A 14,282-nucleotide genomic window follows, 5' to 3' on the forward strand; every position below is an offset into this window, starting at 1 on the left:
TGACTTCCGGAGAGACCTTTCAAAATAAGTCACCGGGCCACAAAGCAAACCATCATAGATAATTGATTGATTTATTGATTGATTTATTGATTTTTTTCAAGCATTGTAGTCGAAGCAATAAATAATTTACACATAGTTATCAAACTCATTACAGAAATGATGAAATGTATAGATTAAAAAGACAGGAAATAAAACAAAACAAAAAAGTCACTTAAATCCCATTTGCTTAATTAAATACATTATTATGATTATAATTAATATTATTATTATATTATTATTATTACTGTTAGTGTGATAATGTGTCATTAAAACATGGATGGTAGATATTGGGGTAAAAGCTGCGATATTTTTAAAAAACAAACTTGTGGAAGGACCTCAAACCCAAACTTCATGATAACGTTAAAAAATGATGGGAAAAAACATTGCAACCAACGAAACAAAAAGTAATTTTAAATTAATGTACATTTTTTGTTTTTATTTCTAAAGGTAGACGGGGTCAGAATTGCACAGAGAAAGTACGGCCCCCCTCCCTGTCACTCATAGTTGAGAGTTGTTTGTTTACACCCTCTCCTGCTAGCTTACAGCCCGTTGATGAAGCCGTCGGTGTCCCTGCAGATGTCCACTTCAGTCCTTTCTTCCTCCACCAAAGACCAGATCTCTACGTCTGTGTGACGCTTCCGTCTGAGGAGGAAGAGCACTTTGTGGCATTTTTTGTTGTTTTATGCTGAGGAACAGGACGTTTCATCTGCAGGAGGGGCCGTATGGAACACTGTTTACTTCTGCATTGGTGTTCGGATGACAGGTTCATGACGTTTTGACAAAAATGGACTTCTGTGTGTGAATGAAAAGGAGAATAAAGTAGTGGTCCTCTACACCCAAACGTGACTCTGAGCTCCTTATTTTACAGATGAAACTCTGCTTTACCGCCACGGAACCCTGGAAAGACGGCTACACTGGCAATAATTTGATTTTGAGTCGCCAAAAGGTTCAGAATCTCTTAGTTTTTTAAACCTATCCGGAAATAAAGCTTCACAAAAGGCTTCACATATTTCAGCTTCAAGCACGGCTCAGATAAACGGAAAACTTTGGTGTTTTCTCCTTGTAAATTTACGACTTAAAATCTCGTAATTTAACAGTTATGACTTATTTTTCTAGTAAATTAACGACTTAAAAGTTGTAATAAAAAAATTACGACTCTATCGTATTCTCTACATCACAAATGCAATCTTTTTCAAGTGACTTTTTTTTCCGTCTGCTCCTGATTCACAATGATTTGAACAAAGTAATACTCAGAAATGCAATCGTCTTTATATCTATTCTCTACGGTGGCCCTGAAGTGCAAAGCATTCAACAAATCACTCGATACAAAAACATTTTTAAGATCACAACAACAATTAAAAAAAAAAAAAATTTTTTAAAAAGCAGCATTACATTTTAGAAAACAAAACAAAATTTCAGAAACCAAAACTTGAAAAACAAAAATGACAAAAAAAAAAAACATTTCAGAAAACAAAATTAATTTCCAGGAAAAAAATAAATATTAAAAAATGAAAACATTTCAGAAAAAAAAAATCCAGAAAAAAAATGAAATATTAAAAAATGAAAAACATTTCAGAAAAAAAAATTCCAGAAAAAAATGAAATATTAAAAAATGAAAAACATTTCAGAAAAAAAATGAAATATTAAAAAATGAAAAACATTTCAGAACACAGAATGAATTTCCAGAAAACAAAACGAAATCTTCAAAAATGAAAAACATTTTCAAACCGGAAGAGGCAGGTACTATGGGACAACGCTGATTGGATGATGATTTTTGTCAATCATTTGAACTGAAAAGTATTTTAAATGAAGCGATGACGGATTTTATCGTCCAAACAACAATGTACTATAATAATCCACGTATTTCCCATTTATATATCAAATAAAAAATGCAGCAAACTGTTAATGAACTTTAAAATTATTTTTTTAACATTTCGCCTGACACACGGTCACCCGGAAGTAGTTTGTGAGCACTTTTACTTTGAACGCTGTGCGCTAATGTCTACGGCTGCGAGGTTCACGCTGTCAATCATCTTTAGGTAAGAATCAATTCTGTGATCTTTTCTTTTGTCAGTCACATGTCTCTAAGGATGTTAATTTTAGGATGTTAAAGTGCTGCTTTGAAAAGATAATTTATTTTTATCTTGCGCATGCGCAAAAAGAACCCGATGGAGACGAACCGTCTTCACATGATAGCCGTTCCCGTTTTCGGTGACAACATGAGAGAAAAAGCTCCGAGCCAGCCTGATTCTGTGATTTATACAGTAATTACAGTAATTATATGGCATCAGTGTTGCTAAAAATCGACTTTAAGACTGAAATCAGTAAACAAGTTCTTATGGGAAATAATATTTAAGTGCATTGTATATTTTTGAACCATGCATATACACATATACTGAAACTTAAAAATGAACTTTAAAGTTTATAAAATACTTAATTGAATTAACATGTGATATTTCTGCAGGTGAAGTTTCTCAAAGCGAAGTTCCAGAAAGGTTTGTGCTGCAGAAGAACAGATGGCAGCTCTACATGGGAATACAAAAAGACTAAAGTCATTCAGATCATTGTGCAGTGTACAGGCAAGTCACCATGATTTATGTGCAATGTAATCAATAAATATTATTTAACCTTAATATCTAATTTTTTTTTTAAATTGCAGGTCCTTTAAAAAAAACGTCTTTAACCTGCTGCATAAGCCTGATTAGTTGTAAATGATGCAGTGGGGAGTGAAAGACGAAGCACAATTCCTGGCTTTAGCGTCGGGCTGATGATCTGGAAATCACATCTATGAGGAACCGCATCAAACACTTGTACAACTCCAAACAACTTAATGTTCCTTTAAGCAAAACTCCAGTTTAAAATGTTCATATTAGACTTGCTTCATTTAGGAGTTTTTCCATGTTTACCATTTTAGGTTTTAAAGCTTTATTAACAAAGATGATGTTTGATTTTCAAAGCTGTTGTTTAGAAATGTATTTTTGTCAATGAAAAAACTGAATGCTGATGTGAGGATTGTAATAATGGATATGAAAATAAACAAATTTGTTTCATAGCAATGCAGTATATTTATTGAAAACTTAACATGAATACGTTATTCAGTAACAGAAACAAAGAAACTGTTGTTGATTTCCCTTTATGGGCTTCTTCATGCAGTCAATCAAATGTTGCGTTTACATTCAGCATTTACTCAGCGTACCTGTCAGTCACATTTATTAGAGGAAAAAATGCATCTGGGAAAAGTCTGTTTGTGCTTAACAACTATATCAAAAAGAGTCATGTCAGGGAAGTTTTGTCCACATTGCTGCTCAGCATCACATCCAGAGGAAGATGCACAGGTAAGGGACCCCAGTTCCTGCTCGTACATGCTTGCAGCTTCCTCTGCACTGGACTCCAGCTCCAGCTCTTGAAATCCCTGACAGAGATAAATTAATAAATTAAAAATCCCTGACAGAAAAACATCAGCTGCCGTTCAGCTTTCATTCAGGAAAAAGTTGAGTTCATCAAAATGAGGAGAAAATGGGTTAAACCAGAAATTCATTAGGGAGGGGTCAAAACACCAAACTCAGAATAAAATACATTATTTCAGTCTTATAAAAAATACATTCTAAAACAATTTGGTATTCCTCCTCTGCCTGAAAGACTAAAACGTTTTTTTTAAAGATTTATTTTACACTACAGACTTTGCCACCTTTAGTTACACACCTGGATGTGTCTGATGATGTGCACATCCAGTCATTTACTGTCATGTTTCTGTGCACTGACACACTCTAAAGTCACAGATCTTAATAGTGTGAATAAGAAGCATTCATAAATGTTATTCTGAGACACAAACTGCTGCAGTTTACCTGACAGCTTTGCTGATTTATGCTGCTGGTACACCTGTCTGTGAATCCTGCCCACGTGACCCCCCCTCTCCAGCTGATGAGGTAACCTGTCATTAACGTATGACTGAAGGATCTTGGATCTGTCTGTAAACACCCACCTAGAAATCACGTTTAACGCTACATTTATTAGATCAAACAAATGTGCCTCCATACCTTATCTGTGGATGGCGGGACTGCATTTCCTGATGTGCGCCGTCTTTAACACCCGTTTCTTCGCAGCTGCTGCTTTAGACAGAATCCTCTCACGACATTTCGAAACATTTGTAAACCTGGTTGGTGTTGATATTTCTGCGTGCGTTCTGTCATCACATCCACTAAATATTCAAAGATTAAAGTTTATGTTAACGTTTTACCGTCCCTTTCTTTGTTTACCTGCAGAACGGACGTCATCCACACAAACTACTTCCGGGTGACCGTTCTGCTTCAGACGAAATATTCAAAAAATAATTTAAACCTTCATTATCTGTTTGCTGCATTTTTGATTTAATATGTAAATGGGAAATACGGGAATTATCATGGTACATTGTTGTTTGGACGATAAAATCCGTCGTCGCTTCATTTAAAATACTTTTCAGTTCAAATGATCGACAAACATCATCATCCAATCAGCGTTGTCCCATAGTACCTGCTTCTTCCGGTTTGGAAATGTTTTTCATTTTTGAAGATTTCGTTTTGTTTCTGGAAATTCATTCTGTGTTCTGAAATGTTTTTCATTTTTTAATATTTCATTTTGTTTTTCTGAAATGTTTTCATTTTTTTTATTTCATTTTGTTTTCTGGAAATTAATTTTTTTTCTGAAATGTTTTCATTTTGTAATATTTCTTTTTTTTCTGGAAATTAATTTTGTTTTCTGAAATCTTTTTTTCTTTTTTTCTTTTTTATGTTTTGGTTTCTGAAATTTTGTTTTGTTTTCTAAAATGTAATACGCTTTTTAAATTGTTGCTGTGATCTTAAAAATGTTTTTGTATCGAGTGATTTGTTGAATGGTTTGCACTTCAGGGCCACCGTAATTCTCCACCAGAAAAATGCCCCAAGAACATGTTAAAAACACAATTTCCATCGGAGTGGGACTCTACTCTGTCTCTCTTCTGGAATAAACACTTTTGTAACGACACGAAGCTTTATTTTGAAGGAAATGTCACGTGGATCCGGTCGAAGATCGTGTTTGACTTTATCACGTCGCTCCTGAACCGTCCAATGACTGCTGAGCCGTGATCTCCGCTTTCCTGTAAACACGCAGCCTGGATTGAAGGTGCAGACGTTCAGCAGCAGGACGCGTCCTGACGTCACTCAAAGTTTTCCCCGCAGAATTTCCGAACTTCCAGGTGTGATCTGCCGCGCGCGCGGAAGCCAACTCGCAGAAACATGTCCGCGTGACGAACCTTCCTCCTCCCACATGCAGGAGGAGGAGGAGGTGTTGACATGAAGTGATCCTGAATCCCTGCAGCTTCACTCACAGAACAGGGTGAAACAGGAGCCTGCAGGTGAGTTCCTGCACAAATCCACAGCAGTTTCTCTTCCACACATCCCCGTTCAGGTAACAAACACCTGAAATGTGAGGGGTCTGGATGATTTCCCTCCAGAGGTGCTGGGCAGAGTATTCAAACGTTTTACTCAAGTATTGTTACTTTAGCAAAATAGTACTCAAGGTAAAGTAGAGACTGAGTAGGCATCCAAACGATTACTTGAGTACGAGTAATAAAGTACTTTGATTAAAATCTACTCAAGTAGTGAGTAATTCATGAGTAATATCCCATTTATGACACAACAACAGAAAGAGGGTTATTCAAAAAGGATGCAATGATTTCGCTTTTACCGAGGCTTGAAGTAAGTACATCCATGTTTTTAAAATAAAACACCAGGCAACATTTGCTGCAGCAAATAAATAAATTGTTGGTAACCATTCTACGGCGGCCCAGAAGGCTCACAACACACTTTGGATTTTGCAACAAAACACAAAATAAAACACTACAATTTGTCACAACACAAAAAGAACTTACAACACAAAAACAAAATCTCACAACACTTTAACTCACAACGGTAGTCCGTTGCAGATATACTGTCACTAGAATAGTCTGTTATGAGTTTCACAGCTCTCAGGTAATTGGTCTGGTTTCCACGGCGACTCATGAACATCGAAATTCCCTACAAGTCTATATTTTTGTCTTTTTGACATTTCAATGTGCATTTTCATTCGAATTGTGGTACCAAAAAGCTCCGACAATTTAAAACGCAAATGATTTAGCTTTTATTCAAAATTTCATTTGTAAAATTGTAAGGCTGAATTGTTGAAATGTCAGTTGCAAAATGCATTTTCAAATTGCAAATTGAAGTGTCAATAGAGAATTGTATATCGCTTTGAATTATGGGTGAAAAAACTTCTATCAGACTCACCGGCCAGAGATGTAAAGTTGATCTCCTTATTAGTGTTGTGTTAGTCAAGAGCTGTTCTGAACTCCATCCATCCATCCATCCATCCATCCATCCATCCATCCATCCATCCATCCATCCATCCATCCATCCATCATCCATCCATCCATCCATCCATCCATCCATTCATCATCCATCCATCCATCCATCCATCCATCATCCATCCATCCATCCATCCATCCATCATCCATCCATCCATCCATCCATCCATCCATCCATCCATCCATCCATCCATCCATCCATCCATCATCCATCCATCCATCCATCCATCCATCCATCATCCATCCATCCATCCATCCATCCATCCATCATCCATCCATCCATCCATCCATCCATCCATCCATCCATTCATCATCCATCCATCCATCCATTCATCCATCATCCATCCATCCATCCATCATCCATCCATTATCCATCCATCCATCATCCATCCATCATCCATCATCCATCCATTATCCATCCATCCATCATCCATCCATCCATCATCCATCCATCCATCCATCCATCCATCCATTCATCATCCATCCATCCATCCATCCATCCATCCATCCATCCATCCATCCATCCATCATCCATCCATCCATCCATCCATCCATCCATCCATCCATCCATTCATCATCCATCCATCCATCCATCCATCCATCATCCATCCATCCATCATCCATCCATCCATCCATCCATCCATCCATCCATCCATCCATCCATCCATCCATCCATCCATCCATCATCCATCCATCCATCCATCCATCCATCCATCCATTCATCATCCATCCATCCATCCATCCATCCATCCATCCATCATCCATCCATCCATCCATCCATCCATCCATCCATCCATCCATCCATCCATCCATCCATCCATCCATCCATCCATCCATCCATCCATCCATCCATCCATCCATCATCCATCCATCCATCCATCCATCCATCCATCCATCCATCCATCCATCCATCCATCCATCCATCCATCCATCCATCCATCCATCCATCCATCCATCCATCCATCCATCCATCCATCCATCCATCATCCATCCATCCATCCATCCATCCATCCATCCATCATCCATCCATCCATCCATCCATCCATCCATCCATCATCCATCCATCCATCCATCCATCCATCCATCCATCCATTCATCATCCATCCATCCATCCATTCATCCATCATCCATCCATCCATCCATCATCCATCCATTATCCATCCATCCATCATCCATCCATCATCCATCATCCATCCATTATCCATCCATCCATCATCCATCCATCCATCATCCATCCATCCATCCATCCATCCATTCATCATCCATCCATCCATCCTCCATCATCCATCCATCCATCCATCCATCCATCCATCATCCATCCATCCATCCATCATCCATCCATCCATCCATCCATCCATCATCCATCTCTCCATCCATCCATCCATCCATCCATCCATTCATCCATCCATCCATCCATCCATCATCCATCCATCCATCCATCCATCATCCATCCATCCATCCATCCATCATCCATCCATCCATCCATCCATCCATCATCCATCCATCCATCCATCCATCCATCATCCATCCATCCATCCATCCATCATCCATCCATCCATCCATCCATCCATCATCCATCCATCCATCCATCACCCATCAATTCAATTCAATTCAATTCAATTTTATTTGTATAGCCCAAATTCACAACAACAGTCGTCTCGATGGGCTTCGAAGTAAAACATGAACTCAAAAGGATCATGAATACAAAGAGTTCAATAGAAAAATACTAAAATAAACTAACAAACTGACTAAGCTATACTGGCATCCCTGCCCTTAGACCCCCCTTCGCGGTAAGGAAAAACTCCTAAAAAAACTGGATTCCGGAAAAAACGAAGAAACCTCAGGGGTGCCCACATGAAGGAGGGATCCTCCCCCAGGACGGACAGGCGATGTACCAGAACTCTTAGAGAAGAATTAACTTATCTAAAGCTACAACTACACATTTAAAGTCCAGCAGACGAGCTTCATCCAGCTGGAGTTGGGGGGACAGTCGGGGGCGCGAGTCGAGCCGGAGACAGGAACCACAGCCAGGTGTAGGAGCAGGAGCAAAGGCGAGGCACTCGGTCAGGAACAGGAGCACGGATGAACCAACTGGAGTCTGGAAGCACTCCCACTCCCCAGGAGGGGAAAGAGGGAAAGAGGGACAATACAAACAGATTAGAGCAGGACATAGGGATCAGAGGATCTGCTCTCCAGTGGTTTAAATCCTATCTGTCCGATAGGTATCAGTTCGTTAATGTAAATAGCCATTCCTCTCAGTGCACTCGAGTCAACTATGGAGTCCCACAGGGCTCAGTCTTGGGACCGATCCTGTTTACGCTTTATATGCTACCCCTAGGAAACATAATCAGGAAACACAGCATTAATTTTCATTGTTATGCCGACGATACGCAGTTGTATTTATCCATGAAGCCTCACCAGAATGACCAGATAGAGAAACTGAACGCCTGCATCAGAGACATCAAGACCTGGATGACAATTAATGACCTCCTCTTGAACCCAGAAAAAACTGAGGTCATTATACTTGGTCCTAAAAACCTCAGAGATGCTCTGTCTGCTCAGATAGTCTCCCTGGATGGCATAAGTATAGCCCCCAATTCCACAGTTAGAAACCTTGGGGTTTTATTTGACCAGGATTTATCATTTAAGGCTCACATATCTCAGGCGTGCAGAACTGCCTTTTCACCTGCGGAATATTGCTAAGATCAGAAATCTACTTTCTAAGAGTGATGCTGAAAAACTCATCCATGCATTTGTTACGTCGAGGCTGGATTACTGTAACTCCTTGTTAGCAGCGTGTCCTAAGAGTTCCTTAAGAAGTCTCCAGCTTGTTCAGAACGCAGCAGCTAGATTGTTAGCTGGAACCAGCAGAAGAGATCACATCACTCCTGTGTTAGTTTCACTTCACTGGATCCCAGTTGATTCTAGAATCCAGTTCAAGATCCTCCTGTTAACCTATAAGGCCTTACATGGAATGGCCCCGTCCTATATTAAGGACCTCATAGTCCCTTACCATCCAATGAGAACACTTCGCTCGCAAAATGCAGGACTGCTTGTGGTTCCTAGAATTAGTAAAAGTACGGTTGGAGGTAGAGCGTTTAGCCACCAAGCCCCTGTCTTATGGAATAAACTCCCAGCTCATGTAAGAGAGGCCGACTCAGTTTCTACATTCAAAGTTAGACTTAAAACATTCCTCTGTGGACAGGCTTATTGTCAGACTAGTTAGTATTCAGAGATTATTTAACTTAATGTTAGTTTGTTTAAATTAAACTTAATAATAACTATTTCTTTTAAAAGGCTGCTAGAAGTTGAAGCTGGGGTAACTATGGTGCACTGGGGTTCTGTCCTCTTTCCTTTTTTTACTTCTACCCTTCCTTTCCTCTATTCTTGATCATTATTCATCATTTAGTTCTCCATGCCTCTGTTTGCTGCAGTGATTCATGTATTGTCCCTCTTTTCTTCTTTCCCCTCCTGGGGAGTGGGAGTGCTTCCAGACTCCAGTTGGCTCATCCGTGCTCCAGTTCCTGACCGTTTACCTCGCCTTTGCTCCTGCTCCTACACCTGGCTGTGGATCCTGCCTCTGGCTCATCTCTGGCTCGTCTCTGCTCTGTGCCTGACCGAGTACCTCGTCTCTGCTCCTGCTCCTACACCTGGCTGTGGTTCCTGTCTCCGGCTCGACTCGCGCCTTTGACTGTCCCCACAACCACGGCTGGATGAAGCTCGTCTGCTGGACTTTTATATATGTAGTTGTAGATTTAGATAAGTTAATTCTTCTCTAAGATTTCTGGTACATCGCCTGTCCGTCCTGGGGGAGGATCCCTCCTTCATGTGGGCACCCCTGAGGTTTCTTCGTTTTTTCCGGAATCCGTTTTTTTTGGGAGTTTTTCCTTACCGCGAAGGGGGGTCTAAGGGCAGGGATGCCAGTATAGTTTAGTCAGTTTGTTAGTTCATTTTAGTATTTTTCTATTGAACTCTTTGTATTCGTGATCCTTTTGATTTCATGTTTTACTTCGAAGCCCATCGAGACGACTGTTGTTGTGATTTTGGGCTATACAAATAAAATTGAATTGAATTGAATTGAATTGAATGAATCACTGCAGCAAACAGAGGCATGGAGAACTAAATGATGAATAATGATCAAGAATAGAGGAGAGAGGAAGAGTAGAAGTAGATGAGAAAAGAGGACAGAACCCCAGTGTACCATAGTTACCCCAGCTTCAACTTCTAGCAGCCTTTTAAAAGAAATAGTTATTATTAAGTTTAATTTAAACACATTAACATTAAGTTAAATAATCTCTGAATACTAACTAGTCTGACAATAATCTTGTCCACAGAGGAATGTTTTCAGTCTAACTTTGAATGTAGAAACTGAGTCGGCCTCTCTTCCATGAGCTGGGAGTTTATTCCATAAGACAGGGGCTTGGTGGCTAAACGCTCTACCTCCCATCCATCCATCCTTTCAGCAGGATGATAAGCTCCTGCTGAACATAAACATATCTGCATAAAAAGATCATTTTCCCTCAGAAGAAGAGCAGCAGTCACTGTCTTTGATGAGTTGACTCACCTTGTCCAGGTAGAGCTCTTTGATCGCTGACTGAAGGTTCATGCTTGCTAAAGGTCGGCGTTTAGAAAACTCCAGGGACAACCGGAACTTGAAACAGTCGTTTACAGGAGCATTTTATCTCCATCGGAGATTTGCAGTTATGATTCCTCTTTTAGCCTAAAGCTGAAGTCTGTTTTCCCAGAATCCTTAGTGCAGACATTTGTTGAAGGTGCTTCCAAGCTGCGTCTGTCGTCTTCTTCTGTCAGGTGTCTGGTCTGGGGTTTGCTGTTGTTTTCAGAGTCTGTCTTTGTCCTCTAACAGCCTCTCTCCTGCTGCGTCTTCGGCTCCCCTCCGTGCAGACGGGCCCTTGATCTTCTGCAGTTGTGTAACCGTCGGTTTTCGGGTCATGCGGCCCACTGGCTCTGAATCTTCAGAGCGTTTGTAGACGTTTGAGTCTTCAGCATTCTGACTTTCTGTGTCATCATGATTGGATCATTCTTGTCATGTCCACTCTGTTCCTAAGATTCTTCTTCAGGTTTCTTAAACAAAAATATTGTTTTTCTTTGTTTCTTTGACTTTGGGCTTTCTGTGGAACGGAAAAAAATCATTAAAGCTACACAGTTTAAATCAGTGTTGCCGATACTCTGACATGCCGTTTTTTAGTTTTGTTGTTTACGGAGCCCGTGTCCTGACATGGATAAAATAAAAAATATCTCGTTCCCATAAATTAATATCTTGTTCCCACGCAATAATTAATTAGTGTGCACGAAATAATTATTCGCGTCATTCATCAACACAGATATGGTCTCCGTCCGGCCGCAAAAGCTCTCAGTGGTAACTTCTGGGTCTCTGTGACCCACATTCATTCAAGAAAGGGAAAAGAAAAAGAAGAATGATCAATTTATTATTGTTTCAATGAAAATAAGAAAAATATCATAAGCTTTAGGATGCCCAAGCTTGGTGCTTCGCCATACCGCAGCGATTCTCCAGACAAAGCTCCTAGCTCTGCCGCAGAGCTCTTGTGCTTGTCTTGCCGGCATTCGGGCAGCTGCTGCGGTGTGGGATATTGTAGTTCAGGGTCGAATAGGAATAATAATATTCAGGACTTGCCTTTTATTAAAATACTCGTTAGCAGTCACTTTACATCCGAAGGCTAGTAGGCTATATGCTACCTAGCCTATCATTTGTCCTGTTGTATTTGAATGCATCACAATTACAGGGCCACGGTGATTGGCCGAGATGCATTATGGGATATGTGTGATGCATGATGGGATACTTAACATATAGCCTCTGGATGTTAAGTGCCTGCTAACGAGTATAAAGACAAGTCCTGAATATTATTATTCCTATTCAACCCTAAACTACAAAATCCCATAAGGCTGCTGGCCGTCTACCGGAATGACAAGCAGAGGAGCTCCGCGGCGGGCCGGAGCTCGTAGCAAATAGCTCATAGTCCGAGCGATTATGTCCGGAGAATCGCTGCGGAATGGGGAAGCAGCAAGCTTGGGCATCCTAAATATTTTGATGTTTTTCTTATTTTCATCGAGACAATAATCAATTAATCATTCTTGTTTTTATTTTCCCCCTCTTGAACAAATGTGGGTCACAGAGACACGGAAGTAGCGGCAGAAAGCGGCTTTTGCGGCAGGACGGCGACCGTACCGGGATGTGAATGAACGCAGACATGGAGACATCGTTACTGATGCTTTTGTAGAGCTTTTTAAATTCAATAAATCTGATCTCTAAACATTCCATGCAATGTAATGAAATGAACACAGACAGAAATGTGAAAGTATCTGCTATAAATCCAAGTACTGCTCACATCCGTGTTTATGAATGACTAATCACGTGAATAACTATTTCGTTCGTACAAATTATTTCAAGGGAATGAAATATTAATTTGTGGGAACGAGATATTTTTTATTTTTTGCATGTCAGGACGCAGCAGCTGCCCATGGTTGTTTGATAAGAAAATGAGCAGGCTTTTTAACACCAAAGGTTGTCGGGTCAGTCAGCATCACATGGCTCCTCTCACCTCCAACTGCAGGATGAAACATTTGGAAATGCAAACTATGAGCTGAAATGATGAAAAAGTCAGGAGATGAACTGAACAGCGTGAGATGAAAAAGCAGAGTTAGATGGTAACAAAGTGACTGACAGCACACAGTTTCTGCACCAAAAACGTGGAAAAGAGACCAAAAAAGAAAGTTCCTTCTTGAAAATTGAGAAACAAGCTTTAAGCCAAAAAAAAGCCTTTTGGCTCCTCCCATCTGGAGTCGCCACAGCGAATCAGGTGCCTCCATCTAAACCTGCATCCTCCTCACTGGCATCAGCTCGTGGGTGTTTCTGCTGTTGGCAGAAGTGATCCTGATTCCATCGGTTCTGGTTTCTGCGGTCGGGTTTGGTCGCCGTGGTTCAGCAGCAGCTTCCATCAGGCGCTGACAGAGCTCATCTGTCACTTCATCCGGGTAAATGTCAGGGAAATGCCAAAAAATCAGAGATGTTTTCCGGGTCAGAAGACTTCACACGCCCACTCCGGATAACCCTCCACTGAACTGATCCATAAAGTTATTGCTACAGAAACTACATGTATGACATCCAGCTGGACTGAAGGGGTTGAATCTGCTCACAACATGTGTTCAGACACACATCTGACAGGCTGTTCTTCAGCCCTTATTGGTAAATGAGTCTGTCTGAAACGGAAACGGGGTTTTTAATTCCGAATCAAGTGTTGTTTTTCTTTTGGGATTAAAAAGTGACTCTTTTTTTTTCCATTTTAGATTATGGAGACCTTTTATATTTGAATGCTACGGCTCAACGTTTGAGTTAGATAGATTCTGAGTATCACGCTGTTTTGAGCTTTGTGACAAACTGTGAGGCCTCGACTCATGTGAACTGTCCTCTGGAGGGGGACGGTCTTCTCTGTCCCCCCGGAGGTTCAGACACTGGTGCATTTTTATTTACAAATCTCTTCTTGGACTTTTGCCGGTAGAATCACGGACTGCGTTCCAATGACCGTCTGTTGCTCGCTGTGCCATTTGCCCGTACAGACCTGGGAAAAAAGGCTTTTGTCTTTTCTGCAACCCCCCCCCCCCCCCCCCCCAAAACACACACATGGAACACTCAACAATAAAAACAGAAATTAAAAGAGCTCATTCCTCTGAATAATTTTAAATCCAGGCTGAGGATGGAGGAGAAAGTCACTTTTAACTGTACCTGTTTTAAATAAACTCTCATTTTGATTTGTTTCACGTTTTAAATGTTTACATTTTTATTGTAAATGTAATTTATTGTTTCCTCCTAGCCAGGACTCCCTTGAAAAAGATATTCATAAGCTCAGCGGGA

This window comes from Oryzias latipes, chromosome 7, assembly GCF_002234675.1.
Source record: "Oryzias latipes chromosome 7, ASM223467v1".
NCBI lineage: Eukaryota > Metazoa > Chordata > Actinopteri > Beloniformes > Adrianichthyidae > Oryzias > Oryzias latipes.